This window comes from Heloderma suspectum, chromosome 3, assembly GCF_057233095.1.
Source record: "Heloderma suspectum isolate Gila_16-S chromosome 3, 16-S_ref, whole genome shotgun sequence".
NCBI lineage: Eukaryota > Metazoa > Chordata > Lepidosauria > Squamata > Helodermatidae > Heloderma > Heloderma suspectum.
Genome location: NC_139460.1, coordinates 275,975,176 through 275,989,200, shown reverse-complemented (window position 1 = coordinate 275,989,200; position 14,025 = coordinate 275,975,176). Strand labels below are relative to the sequence as shown.

At 48.4% G+C, this 14,025-nt stretch overlaps 1 protein-coding gene across 2 annotated transcripts in view; it reads left to right on the top strand.

Annotated features, from left to right (window-relative positions):
* The first annotated feature begins 394 nt into the window (after nt 1-394).
* The window catches only part of NMNAT3 (nicotinamide nucleotide adenylyltransferase 3), a 72,077-nt gene continuing 58,446 nt past the window's right edge, over nt 395-14,025 (top strand). For both annotated transcript variants that reach the window (XM_084847082.1, XM_084847081.1), the window contains exon 1: nt 395-473. The gene's annotated coding sequence lies outside the window, so the exon portion shown is untranslated. The remainder of the gene's footprint in view (nt 474-14,025) is intronic.

Below are 14,025 nucleotides of genomic sequence, written 5' to 3'. Positions count from 1 at the left end.
ATAAGGAAGAAGAGTGCCCCTGGGCATCTGCAGAGCGCGTTGTTCACCGAGTTCAGTATTGTCTCTTCTAACTGGCGTGACTCTCGGGTAATTCAGCTACCGGAGACCCAGAAAAGAGGCAACCTGCGACTTCGTGCATGCAGAGTAAGGCCTTTCCCACGGACGACTTGGGGGCATCATTTAAAAACCAACAAACCCCATTATGCCCCGTGTCCGCTCCATTTAGAAACAAACCACCGTGGAGGGCGGCGGCAGGCGGGCGAGGTTAGAGCGGGGTAGGCTTCCGAACTCCGGCAGGGACCCAGCCGCCGTTCTCCAGCCACGCCGCAGCCAATCCCACGGCTTACCCCCCATCCCAGAGTCGGCTGGATCCGGGCAAGGCTCCTCCCCCAGAGGGGCCGATCTTGTCGAAGGAAGCGGAGTAAGTTGGCCGACGGAGCCTGGCGGAGGCTACCGACTTCTGGCGTCCGCGGGTAAGGGAGGGAAGGAAGGAAGGATCCGGCGTGGAAGAGCCGAGCATGGCGCGGGCAGCCGAGCTACCGAGGGGGGCAGCGAACGGGGAAGTTCGTCGCAAGGACTAGGCGGGGCGCGCGTGTGCACGCGTAGCCTTGCGCTCTGTGGGCTCGTCGCTGTGGCCGCGCCTGCCCCGTGTTAGGCTAGCCGCGCGCGACCGGGGTTGGAACGAGGAAGGACTTCTCGCCGCAATATGAAACTTCCAAGAAGAAGGGCGGGGGAGTGCTCCTGAGCGCGTGCAGAACGCCCTCCCGTCATCCTTGAGCATCTACCACCCGTCTAGGTTCCCACTTATCACTTTAGGGCGAAATCCTAGGCATGTTTAGACAGAAAAAGCTCCCCCCCCCCCCACCCGCAGCCTGGGGAATGCTGGGAGTTGCAGGATTATTTTTTTTTCTGTCTCAACATGCATAGGATTGTGCCTTTACGGGTGTCTCCCCCCCCCCCCCAAGAGGCCGTGTAAGGAAATGGCAGGCTTTGAGTCTAGTAGCTAAAAAAGGAACAATACAAAGAAAACGCAGCAAGCCTGGCTTGCTGCTGACACTTGAACAGGGTTTTGATAGACAAATAAATATCTGAAAGTGAAGCTTTTTCATACTGGCATAGAGAGGATCAGGCTGCTGTTGAAGGAGGGCTGCTTCAGAAGTTGATAACTCACTTGAGGCCCATCTCAGTTTATTAGATACGAGGGTTGGAAGCAGCCTGTGTACTTTCACGCCTGTGCGCCACTGTTCAGTACGGTTTAGCACTCAAACCTACTTCTGCCATCGACAAATACGTGAACTGCTTATGCATGTGACAAGTATCTTTCCTCATCCAAATTAACCACGTTCCCCCCTCCCCAAGTTTAAGAGTCATTTCTGTAGATGGGTGGGTGTGGGTTTGAGATAGATTTGAAACCTAACATTTACTGTTGCAAGCTGGTAATATATTTGTGGGATATATATTCTCCATGCTTGTTTTGTGGTAGCACTATAGGAGTCTCACTGCAACTTGGAGCTTAGTGTGCTGGTTGGTGCTAGTCCTCAATTCAACATGTAAACCAAAAGGAAGATAGTTACCACTGGATTTATTAATGCCATCAGCCCATCTGTAATATTAATCCAGTCCTCTAGATTGATTTAGGCATATTTACATTTATATGTGCTATCAACTGCATCTATGTATTTGCCACTCCTGTGCAGCATATGCTGTTTAGGGGTTTCATTACCAAAAAAACACCCCCTGGCAGGAATAAAACGGCATTTCTGATACAAATGTGAGCTCTACAGATATAACATACAGATATGTGTGAGATGTCTGCTAGCCCATGAAAGTTTGATAGGATTTTAAGCTATATGTTTGAGCAGGGTAAAAAAGGCAGAGGAGAACTAATGTGATACTATAGAAATGAAAGCACCTGGAGTTCTTGAAATCTAACCCAGTGATTCTGGAAGGGTTCAAAAAGAGGAGCATAGGTTGGGGATAAGCGACCTTGAACCATTCGGAAAGGCAAGATATAAATATTTTAAGTTAAAACATAATTACTTCTGGAGTTTCTTATCCAGGGATTTTCTTTGCAAAAGGAGAGATAGTTATACCACTTTATTTTCCCTTGGCTTGGCATGTTCACTTTTTAGGCAACGCCAACCACCTGTTGAGCAATCCATGCCTACTGGTACAAGGACAATTTGGCTTTTCATCTAAAAGTCCTTAGTCCCCTTCATGCATTGCTTGTGTGAAACGGGTCCACAGGTAGGAAGGGGAAGTGCTAAACTGTAGTGAACAGTGGTGCACAGGCACAAAGTGGGGGCACTGCGATGGTCCCCCTCTGAGGTGTGGCTCTCCCCAGGCCCTCCCCTGACATCCACACATGAGGTATGGGTGTCTGAGCCAGGGGAGCCTTGGCCTCTGTGGGAGATGGAACCCTGATTGTGCATAATTCCAGCTCCTGTGGAAGGCTATGCATGTAGAGGTCTACACATGGATGTCTGAGTTGGGGAAGCCTAAACGTGTAGACCATGTGAGCTGGAACCACACACTATCAGATTTCCACCTGTTGTGGAGGTGTGCAGGCTTCCCTGGCTCACGCCCATGCCCAACATGTGGGTGGGTGGAGAAGCCATGTGACCTTGGAGCGGAGCCAGCAGCATGACTCCTCTTTGCCTTTCCGTGTGTGGACCACCTTCATGGGAGTGACACATGAAGGGAAGGGGGTTATGTTGGCTTGGGTTGAGTTACATACAAGAATAAGTAGTGTTTCAGAAATATAAGTAAAATTTTCTGTACTTTCATACATTTAATACGTACCATAGTATGTGCCAATAAAGCGATGGCTCAATAATATTCCTAATATAAGAGGGAAATAAGCAAAATCCAAATTGTCGAACTCTCTGCTTGGAACAGAGTATTGAGTATTTGGCTGTCTCCAGCTCAACTGCTTCTGCTCACGTCTGTCAGAATACAAACAATATATCATTGAACATACAGTCAGGGGGCCTGATCATGGCATGCTTGGCATTGTTGGGCCTACTACATGCAGTCCTATCCACCCTTACTTAGCAATAGGCCCAGGAGGCTTCTGTGTGTGCAAGCATAGAATTGTGCTCCAAGCTTGATACAGTATGTGTTTTTATTATTTTCCTCGAGTAGTGGGCCCAAGCTATTAAAAGAGTGTCTTTACTGTCCGATCCTGAAGAGTCATAATTAATTACTGTAATTATATGGTTTACTTTTAACCCAGAAGCTCCCTTGCAGCTGCATTGTCTCAAACAGTGACTTCGTGATTTCTCTCTGGTTTATTAAATAAGTGCTTGAATATGAAATACAACACACAGCCATCTATTCCTCAAAGCAGTGGTGCAGCTAGGTAATTTTAGGTCCTGGACCAAATGATATAAAAAACCCCAAAAACCTGAACATGTGCAGTTTTGTATTTTAAACTCACTTAAATCATAGCAGCTTATTTATTTATTTATTTATTTATTTATTTACAGTAATGTATACTGCTCCACATCCAAAGATCTCGGAACGGTGATCAGCAAACAGGATAAAGAGTAAAAACACCATGTTAAAATAATTTAGGGAGCGAGCCTATGGCCACTAGTCAGCGGCTAGACGGCCACAGGATATGTAGTTTGACCTTCCCCCCTTCTGTGCTGCCTGTCGAGGGCTCCTTGGAGGTCTCTCTCAGTCTAATCCAGTAGCCAAGTCCAGACACAGACAAAGGAATTCCTTTCAAAGCTTTATTCTTCTTTTACAACTTAACAACTATACCGATTGCAACTAGATCTGAGCAGCACAGTACCTATGCCCTAAGTTGGAACAGTTGGTCCCCGTTTGAAAGGGAATTACTGGCAGACCCCTGAACTTAAGGACTAGGGAGAGTCCCTCCCCTTTTCCCTTGGAGCCTCTGGGCGCAGCCGTTGTTTGCGCGCCAACCTGGCACTTCGCCTCCTTTCCGCGCCCTTCATCTGGCGCCGCTCTCTGCGTCTGCGTCGCGCATCCACTAAGTCTGCTATCTGTGCTTGGTCACTCCCTGGACTGCTAACTAAACTAGGAACGCTGGTGGGAGGAATCTCCGTCAGCTGTTGGTCCTGGGAAAGAGGAGCGCGCTCCTCTCCCAGGAGTGACTGCTCTTCCTCAGAATCAGAACTACTCTGGGATTCTATGGGCTCAGTGTCTACCCTGACACTGCCTCGCAGGCAGCACGGAACGGCCCTGTGCTCCGCACTCAGAAGAGGTGCATGGAGTGGCCAAAACGGGGTGTTCCAGGGGGCATTCCAGGGTGGGAAAGGCAGAAATGCTGATATTACACATCTTTTGTGTTCTCTTCTAGCCTCCTCTCCCGTTCTGCCTCCCTTTCGGCTAGACAGCCAAAATCGGCTGTATAGCTGCAAATGCAGGGCAGGAGAAGCGTGGAGAGAATGATTCCTTCCGTGCTTCTCCTGCCCTGCATTAGATAGGCGGTCGCCTCCGAGTTCGGAGGCACCCGCCTATCCCTATAGGATTGCGCCCTTAATTTTGTTTAAAAAAAGAAACAAAGTTCTGATAAAACCAAGTTTGATAAAGCATGGCTGGTCACTCGAGGAAGGCTTCCTGAAATAGCAATGTTTTCAGGAGGTGCCAAAAGCAAGACAATGTTGGCACCTGCCTGACCTCCAAGGGCAGAGAATTCCATAGGAAGAGGGCCACCACACTGAAGGCTTTTTTCTTAGTGGACTCCAATTGGGCCATGGGTCCATTTGGAGTCACCAGGAGCATTTCCTCTGATGTGATGACCTCAGTGACCGGGCAGGTTGGTAAGGGAGAAAGCACTGCCTCGGGTATCCTGGTCCCAAGTTGTTTAGGGCTTTGTACAGTAGTACTTAAACCTGGCCTGGTAGTGAATAGGCAGCCAGTGCAGTTCCCTCAGCAAAAGAGTTGTATACTGAAAAGGGGGAGCTCCCATTCTGCACTAGCTCCAGCTTCTGGACCAGCCTTAAAGGCAGCCCCACATAGAGCGCATTGCAGTAATCCAGTCTTGAGGTTACTAATGCCTGTACCACTGTGGCTAAGGTATCTGTGTCCAGGAGAGGCCATAGCTGACGAACCAGCTGAAGCTGGTAAAAGGCACTCTGAGCTGCCGCGACCACTTGGGCCTCCAGCGACAATGATGGATCTAGGAGTACCCCCAGACTATGAACCTGATCTTCCAAGTGGAGTACAACCCCAAACAGAACAGGCAGTGAGCCTGTCTCCCAGACTTGGGAACCACTCACCCACAGGGCTTCCATCTTGCTAGGATTCAGCTTCAGTTTATTGGCCCTCATCCAGCCCAGTACTGAGTTCAGGCAGTGGTTGAGGACTTGCACAGCCTCTCCTGATTCAGATGTCACAGGGAGAAAGTGCTGCATGTCATCAGCGTACTCATGGCACTTGGCTCCAAATTCCCTAATGACTGCTCCCAGAGGCTTCATACAGATGTTAAACAACATTGGGGACAAGATGGTACCCTGTGGAGCCCCATGGCACAATTGCCAAGGGACTGAGGAATGTCACACAATGTTACTCTATGAAATTGGCCCCATAGGTAGGATCAGAACCACTGTAAGACAGTGCCTCCGATACCTGTCCCACAGAGTCGATCCAGGAGGATACCATCCAGGAGAAGGATATCATGAACTCTAGGAGTAAAATGGAGTTTGTTTCTGCTGCCCTCATCACCTACCATTCCCTGGGTGGTGATTTGGGGGGGAGGGGGGCTGTGTGGCATGACTTTGGCCCCACGGTCCAGCGTTAGCTGCACCACTGCTTCAAGGACTTGCTGCTTGCTGAATTGGGCTGAATTCTGCATGCTGAATTGAGCTGATTGGGCTGTATAAAGGTACAAGTGAATTTGTAGGGCAGGGAAGGTGCTTCAGTAGATTATGCTTTCCCTACGAAATATTGAGGTGACTGTTGGTGGTAAGGAAAATCCTGGTTCTACTAAATCCCAACAACTTGAGTATTAATAGCCTTCTTAGCTAAAGTTACAGCTGGACTGATGATTCTTCTCCTTGCCCTACACAGTGATGTGGTGTATGGTAATAAATCACTATAATTTTTAACCCCAAAGGTAGTAAAGCAATTCCAGTATGCATCATTTGTATACTGTTTGAATCCTTTCAGCATGGCATGGGCTTTCATATGATTAATACTGTGTACAGATGAAACTCTTGGCTGGTTCCCATTTTTAATTTTTCTGTACATCTTTAAAATATATACTGCTTTCACAAGAAACATGAGAAATACCCCTTTGTCTATAACACTTTTTAGACAAGCTTGTGAATATGGTTAATAATGTGGCATGTAGCATGAGATAAACGTTTTAGGGGGAACCAGAGTCTATAGAAATGGATTATAATTCCAGTTAATTTAAATGATGTAAGGTATTCTGTTTCTGTAAAGTTATGCAGTGATCAGGACAGGCAGTGTCAGTCATCAGTCATCTTTTTGGGGCAGGGGTGGTGGTCATAGAGAAGCACTCCAAATAGGTTCTATCTGAAGGTATAGCAGCTCTTCCACTAGAAACTGGTGACAATGGTTCAGGTCAGGGATGGTTGATCGGGATCTGCTGATAGATCCCTGGATGATTTGCAGTAGATCTCTAAGGGTTTCTGACTCCCAATTCTTTAACAACAGCAAGAACAAAATGACTTTTTCCACCTAAATTAGGCTGCTGAAATGAAGAAAGCTTGAGGCAACCAGGAATGGACTTTTATGTGAAAAGGCAGTGAGCTCAGTTCAGTTCTGAAAATAAATTCCTGGGCTCAGAACATGATCAGAAGCATCCTGTTCTTTAATTCTAACTGTGTGTTTTGCACGGGGCTCAGGTTGGTGGGCCCTGTCTGTGTTAGAACATATGCTTTGCATGCAGAACGTCCCAGGTTCAATCCCTGGCCTCTCTAAGAAGGGCTGGAAAAATGTCTGCCCGAAACCCTGGAGAGCCACTGCCAGTCAGTGTCGACAGTACTAGGCTAGATGGACCAATGATCTGACTCGGTATGAGGCAGCTTCCTATGTTCCTATGATGTTGGGGTTCTAGTAGAAAACAAAGTAAATCCCTGCCACACATTTTCCTAACATAAAATCCACTAGCTCTTCCTCCAGTTCCTTAATGTGTGCTTATAAGGGTAAGAATTCCTCTGGAATTCTGCACAGTGGAAAAGAGGTGGGGGTTGATTTGGAGGAGAAAAATGGTGAGCAGGGAAGGGGTAAAGTACCTTCTAATCCCTGGTTCCTTTATATTTAAAATACACACACACCAACCAAATCCACAGTTAGGGCTGTTGTAGGGTTCTGGGTGGCTTATTACCTATGGCAACAAGCCACCCTCACTGGGTTTGCACAACATGACAAGCTACGCTGCTGAGGGTGCTGATTCCCCTGGCATGCGACCAGCACACATAGTGGGGGAAATAAGCCACCGCAGCTTATTTCCCCAGCAGAGATTGTGCAGACTGATCCAATATATAACATACAATTATTTCCTTTCTCTTCAGGTGTTGGTAAGTACTGACAGTTCACAGTTCAGACCTAGCTAATTTATGCTCTTCATGTGGAAGAAATTACAAATAATTATAAAAGGGAATAAGCAATTTGCAGTTGATATAGAATGTTATTCAAAAAGTTGCCAATGTAAAATGTGTGCAAACACTTATTTTAGAACTGGGACTTTGTGTGTGTTCTTTTTTTTTTTTTTTCAGGAGTTTTGGAAATCTCAGGGACCAGTTTAAAAACTGTTTGAAATGGGGGGTGGGGTGGGTGTTAGTGTGATCATATGCCTTTATATTTTATTGATAGCACAATCCTATGTGTATCTCTTTGAAATTGAGTTTCAGTGGGACCTACTCACAGGTATTTTTATTTATTTATTTCATTTCTATACTGCCCAATATCCGAAGCTCTCTGGGTGGTTCACAAAGCACACAAAAACCAAAAAGCACACAATAAAACAATATAAAATACATAAAACATCAAAACCACAGTATAACAATACAACCAGAATAAAACCAGAATAAAACCTGGCAGCAATGCAGGGATTTAAAATACAGATTTAAAACAGCAAAGCTAAAGGTCTAGAAAGCTAAAATGCTAAAATGCCTGGGAAAATAAAAAGGGCTTCACCTGGCACCAGAAAGAATACAATGTAGGTGCCAGGTGAATCTCACTAAGGAGCTCATTCCACAGCTGGGATGCCACAGCAGAAAAAGCCCTCCTCCTAGTAGCCACCCGCCTCACTTCCTTTGGCAGGGGCTCATGGAGAAGAGCCGCTGAGGATGATCTTAAGGTCCGGGCAGGCACATATGGGAGGAGGTGATCCTTCAGATAACCTGGCCCAAGCCGTTAAGGGCTTTGAATGTTAATACCACCACTTTGAATCAGGCCTGGAAATGGACTGGCAGCCAGTGCAGCTGGAAAAGTACTGGCATAATATGAGCTCGTTGGCCAGTCCCTGTTAACAGTCTTGCTACCCTATTTTGGACTAGCTGAAATTTCTGGACCGTTTTCAAAGACAGCCCCACTTACAATGCATTGTAGTAATCCAGACGAGAAGTTATCAGAGCATGGATAACTGTAGCTAGGCTGTGTCTGTCCAGATAAGGGCGTAGTTGGTATACCAGCCTAAGCTGATAAAAAGTGCTCCGTGCCACTGAGTTCACCTGTGCCTCAAGTGACAGTTCTGGGTCCAAGAGCACCCCCAAACTACGAACGTGATTCTTTAGGGGGAGTGCAGCCCCCTCCAGAACAGGTTGAATATCACCTAGCTGGGCAGACGAACCACCGACTAACAGTACCTCCGTCTTGTCTGGATTGAGTTTCAGTTTATTGGCCCTCATCCAGTCCATTACCATGCCCAGGCACTGATTCAGAACAGCCACTGCCCACCTGGTTTTGATGAAAAAGAGAGGTGGAGCTCGGTGACATCCGCATATTGATGGCACCTCAGCCCACACCTCCAGATAACCTCCCCCAGCAGTTTCATGTAGATGTTAAACAGCATGGGGGATAAAACAGAGCCCTGTGGAACCCCATGGCATAATTACTTTGGCACAGAGCAATAACCCCCCAACACCACCTTCTGGAATTGGCCATCCATAGTAGGAGTGGAACCACTGCAGTGCAGTGCCTCCAACTCCCAACCCAGACAACCTATCCAGAAGGACACCATGGTCGATAGTATCGAAAGCCGCTGAGAGGTCCAGGAAAATCAACAGGGTCACACTCCCCCTGTCCCTCTCCTGGCAGAGGTCATCCCACAGGGCGACCAAGGCAGTTTCCGTGCAAAACCAGGCCTGAAGCCTGACTGAAATGGATCTAGATAATCCGTTTTATTCAAGAGTGCCTGGAGCTGTCCTGCAACCACCTACTCAAGCACCTTGCCAAAGAAGGGGATGTTGGCCACTGGCCTATAACTGTTAACATCCTCCGGGTCCAGGTTAGGCTTTTTCAGGAGTGGTCTGATTACTGCCTCTTTTAAAGCGGCCAGTACCACTTCCTCTCTCAAGGAGGAATTTACAACCTCCTGGACCCAGCCGGACATCCCCTGCTTGTTTGATGTAATAAGCCATGAAGGGCAAGGGTCAAGCACACAAGTAATCCATTAGACTTGACCAAGCACCTTGTCTGCATCCTCAGGCCTCAGTAACTGAAACTCATCCAATAAAACTGGACCAGACGGTGCTCTGAACGCCTCTACCAGTGGAACGGCATTAATTGTGGTGTCCAATTCATGACGAATCTGAGCTACTTTGTCTTCAAAGTGCCATGCAAACTTGTCACAGCATGCAAATGAGGGTTCCGCAGTCTCTTTCCCTGGCCCAGAATGTAACAGGCTGCGAACCACTCGGAAAAGCTCTGCTGGATGACACTGAGGAGATGCAGTGCTGGAGGAAAAGAACTGTCTCTTTGCCACCCTCACCACCACAGAGTAGGCTCGATAGTGAGCTCTTACCTGTGTTCGGTCAGACTCAGCACGAGTTTTCCTCCACCTGCGTTCTAGCCATCTCCCCTCTTGCTTCATTGTCCTCAGCTCAGGTGTATACCAAGGAGCTGGCCAGGCTCTGCTCAGAGGGAGAGGGCGCTTGGGCACGATTGTGTCAACCGCTGCAGAGCGACCTGGGCTTCAACAGGAGCACCAGCCATACCAGCAGGAAAATCCCCCAGAGCCCTCTGGAATCCATCGGAATCCATTAGCCTCCGGGGTGGACCATTTTAATAGGTCCCCCACCCTTGCAGATGGGGAAAGCTGCCAAGAGTCTAAACCTCAACAGGAAGTGATCTGACCAAAGGGACAGATGTTAATTCCTCCACTTTCAGATCACCATCGTCCTGCCCAGTCGAGAAAACCAGATCAAGTGTGTGCCCTTTAATATGTGTTGGGCTGATGACATGTTGGGACAGCCCCATGGTTGTCATGGCGGCCATGAAGTCCTGAGCCGCCCCGGATACAGCGGCTTCGGCATGGAAGTTGAGATCCCCCAGGACCATCATCCTAGGGGTCCTCAACACCAAGTCCGAGACCACCTCCATCAGCTCAGGCAGAGAGTCTGATGGGCAGCAGGGTGGGCGGTACACCAACAGAATCCCTAATCTGTCCCGGGTACCCAACACAAGGTACAAGCACTCAAGATCTGCACTTGAATGAGCAGGAAGCCTAGAGAGTGGGATTGAATTCCTATAGACCACGGCAACCCCCCCTTCCCGACCCTCAAGTCGTTGTTGGTGCTGCACTGTGTACCCAGGAGGGCACAGCTGGGAGAGAGTAACCCCCCCCCTCAGTTCCCCTGCCCAGGTCTCAGTAATACATATCAGGTCAGCCCCCTCATCCACAATCAAATCATGGATGAGGGAGATTTTATTTTGGACCGACTTGGCATTCAGTAGCAGCACCACCAGACCCGAGGGCAAACTGGTGAGGCTGCCAGGAACCATCAGGCTGGGGGAAGAACCAGAAGAGATAGCCATAAGGTGTCTAGCCCCTGTTCTCCTCAGCTGGCCTGCTAATCCCCCAACGCCATACCTCCCCCTACCCATGCCCACATTTATGGTGGCACCTCCCTGACCCCCTGAGTTGCTCAATGGACTTCCCAGGCACATATTAAAATGTTCAGATGTAAAATATAAAGCAGTATAAAAGAATATAAAAGGGTGCAGCAGCTAAGAAGGAGCAGATAAGATCTGCATTTGCCCCTTTCTTCCTGGTCTTTAAAGCTGCTGCCCTCTGCTGCTGCTATTTGCTGCTAGTATCTCTGGTTGCTGGTATCTCTGGAGAGGCGGTGGGTAGGTCTTCATATGCTCCTCCATGCTTCTCCAAGTGCGACGCTATGATCCACCTGGTGCAGCTGGTCCTCTCCCCCACAAGCTCCTTCCCAGTAGCCTCTGGCAGCCCCGCCTAAGTACCTGTTTGGCAGGGGCAGTGACAGGCTCAGGGTCCACCTGGTGCAGCTGGTCCTCTTCCCCACATCTCCTTCCTGAGTAGCCTCCGTAAGTGTGTTTATGGTCACAGGTAAGTGTGTTTATGATCACAAGATTACTTGGGAGCAAGCCCTACTTTTTCACTGGAGCTTACTCACAAGTAATTGAGTATAGGATTGTAGCCCACTGAGCTCAACGGGGCATGCTCCCCTGTATGTGGGCATGGTAATCTAGGCTTAATTTCTAAGTTTTAAGAATTGCCTTGATGGGTCATCTTCATTAAAAGACATCCCAGTCCGGCACCTGCGGTCCTTTGAGGGCTATCTGCTGCGGCTGCCTAATGTGAGACTGGCAGCCACACACAACAGGACCTTTTCCTTTGCCGCCCCTCAGTTGTGGAATGACCTGCTGGTTGAAATGCACCTGCTGACCTCTTTGAAAGTCTTTAAGCAGCAATTTAAGGCTCTATTATTCTGGCAGACCTCCCCGTTTTAGAACTCTTGTTCCTTTGGCTGACTTGTATACTGTTTTTAAGCTCCGTTCTTTCATTATTGGATTTTTTAAAAATTGTTTTTAGTTCAAAGTTGTTTTTAGTTATATGTTGTTTGTATATACTGTCTGTATGCTTTTATGTAAATGGTTTTTAAACTTCATATATTGTATTTTAATGTTTTAACTTTTGTAAACTGCCCAGAGAGCTTTGACTATGGGGCGGTATAGAAATAATAATAATAATAATAATAATAATAATAATAATAGATTCTTGGAGTTTAGATAACATTCCAGTCCTTTTATAATTTAGTTCCCAAGAAACTTCGGTTCCAACCACTGGTGTAGTAGAAAATGTTGAAGTGCAGGTGCTCATAACGACAGTCGTCATAGCCACCCCCTCCGACCGCCCAAGGGGGGGTCCAATAATGCAGGCGGAATAATTTCATCTCCACCAAGAGCTTTTGTAAAGCTAATGGGTCTTAATTAGCCATTCATGACCAAACTACCCCAAAATACTTTACATTACAGTAGGGAACAGTATATTGTTGCTGGGAAAATTCATTCTCCCCCAGCTACTGTGAGAATTGCAGCTCGCTCAGAGGGAACATCAAATTTTGATGGGTTGGGGGGTGGCACATGCACTACGTCCCCGCGAGCCCTGGATCTACTACACCACCAGTTCAAACAACTGTGCCTTGTTGTCTAACTTGATCCTCATGGCAGCATTAAAGAATCTTGCTTGCCCGGCTCGCCATGGTGAGCAGTCAGCCTGGCCCTGGCGAGAGAGATGAGTCCGAGGCTCCCTCCCAAAGTTGGAGCAACTGAGTGGCTGGGATGGTTCCCTTTTCCTCCCCACCCCAAACATGGGTGGAAGCCTGCCATTTGTTTAATCTCTGAACTTGATAGCTGCAAGCAGAGAGCAAAAGCAAACCTCCGCCCTCCCTCTCCGGCTCCAAACTGGAAGGGGATTGCACAGGTGCGTTGGCGTGTCCCAGCACTTTCTGGGAGGCTGGAGCTCCAGTGGCAGGCAGAAGTACAAGTTGAGAAACCCTGTACATCTCCATGGCCCCTCACAATTCTGAGCAAGAGAGGGACAGTGGAGACATATCTGTAATTGCTGGAGGATGGGGAGCAACTGGCATCAGGCTTCTGTCTGACCTAAGCCCAGGGGAGATCTCTTTGGAGGAGGAGGAGTGGGATTCCTCAGCAAACCCCACTCCCACAGAAGACATGAAGCAACCTGAGTCCCTTTGCAGGGCTGCCTCTCTTGAGCCCCTTTGATCCCATCCCAAGCCCTGCCGGGGTTCCTGACCCTTCCTTCGTCCCACGGCTCTGCGGACCACTGGTGGCTTCAAACCAGCTGGGATGCACAGTTGGCGTTGGAGGGCCTGCCTGACCAGCAGAAGACCCTTTTGCCCAGGGCTTACTCAGGAGGAAGGGTCTATTTGGGAGCAAGGGACGCCTTGTGTGGAGGAAGATCCAGCTGTAGCCAGCAAAGAAGCAGGCCCAGCTGCCGCTGGTGAATTAGGGACAGACGTATGTAAGTCCCCAGTCTCTTCCCAGACCTTTTCTGGCTGGACAGCTCCCATGCTCCAGACAATTGCCCAACAAGTGCAGAGGCAGAGAAAGCCCGCAAGTCTCCACCACCCCTTGCCATCTCCCGACTGGAGAGGGACGGGAGGCACTGAGGCTTGTCTGCACCTGCTAGGTGGTTAGAGCTCCAGCTGCCTGGTACAGAAAGCCCGCTTGGCTTTGCTGCCCCTCGCCAGCTCTAAGCTAGCCTTGGAGCTTCCTTTATTATCACTTTTACAGCCATTGCTGGAATGCGTGGCAATGCTTGCCCCTCTGCATCTTTTCATCAGTCTCTGTTCCTCCACTGCTGTGTGCAACATCTGGGGCCATACTGGCTGCAGCAGGTGGAGAATGGAGGAAAACCAATGGACAGGGTAGAGTACAATGTGGCTGCCTCATCTCCTGATTCCACTGTGAGTCAGTAGAATCACAGTAGAATCCACTAGGAATCTCTGGGTTGTGACTTGGTGGGGCTACGACTGAACATTACTGATTTCTCAAACCTTACTTCCTATGGAAACTTGGCCACAG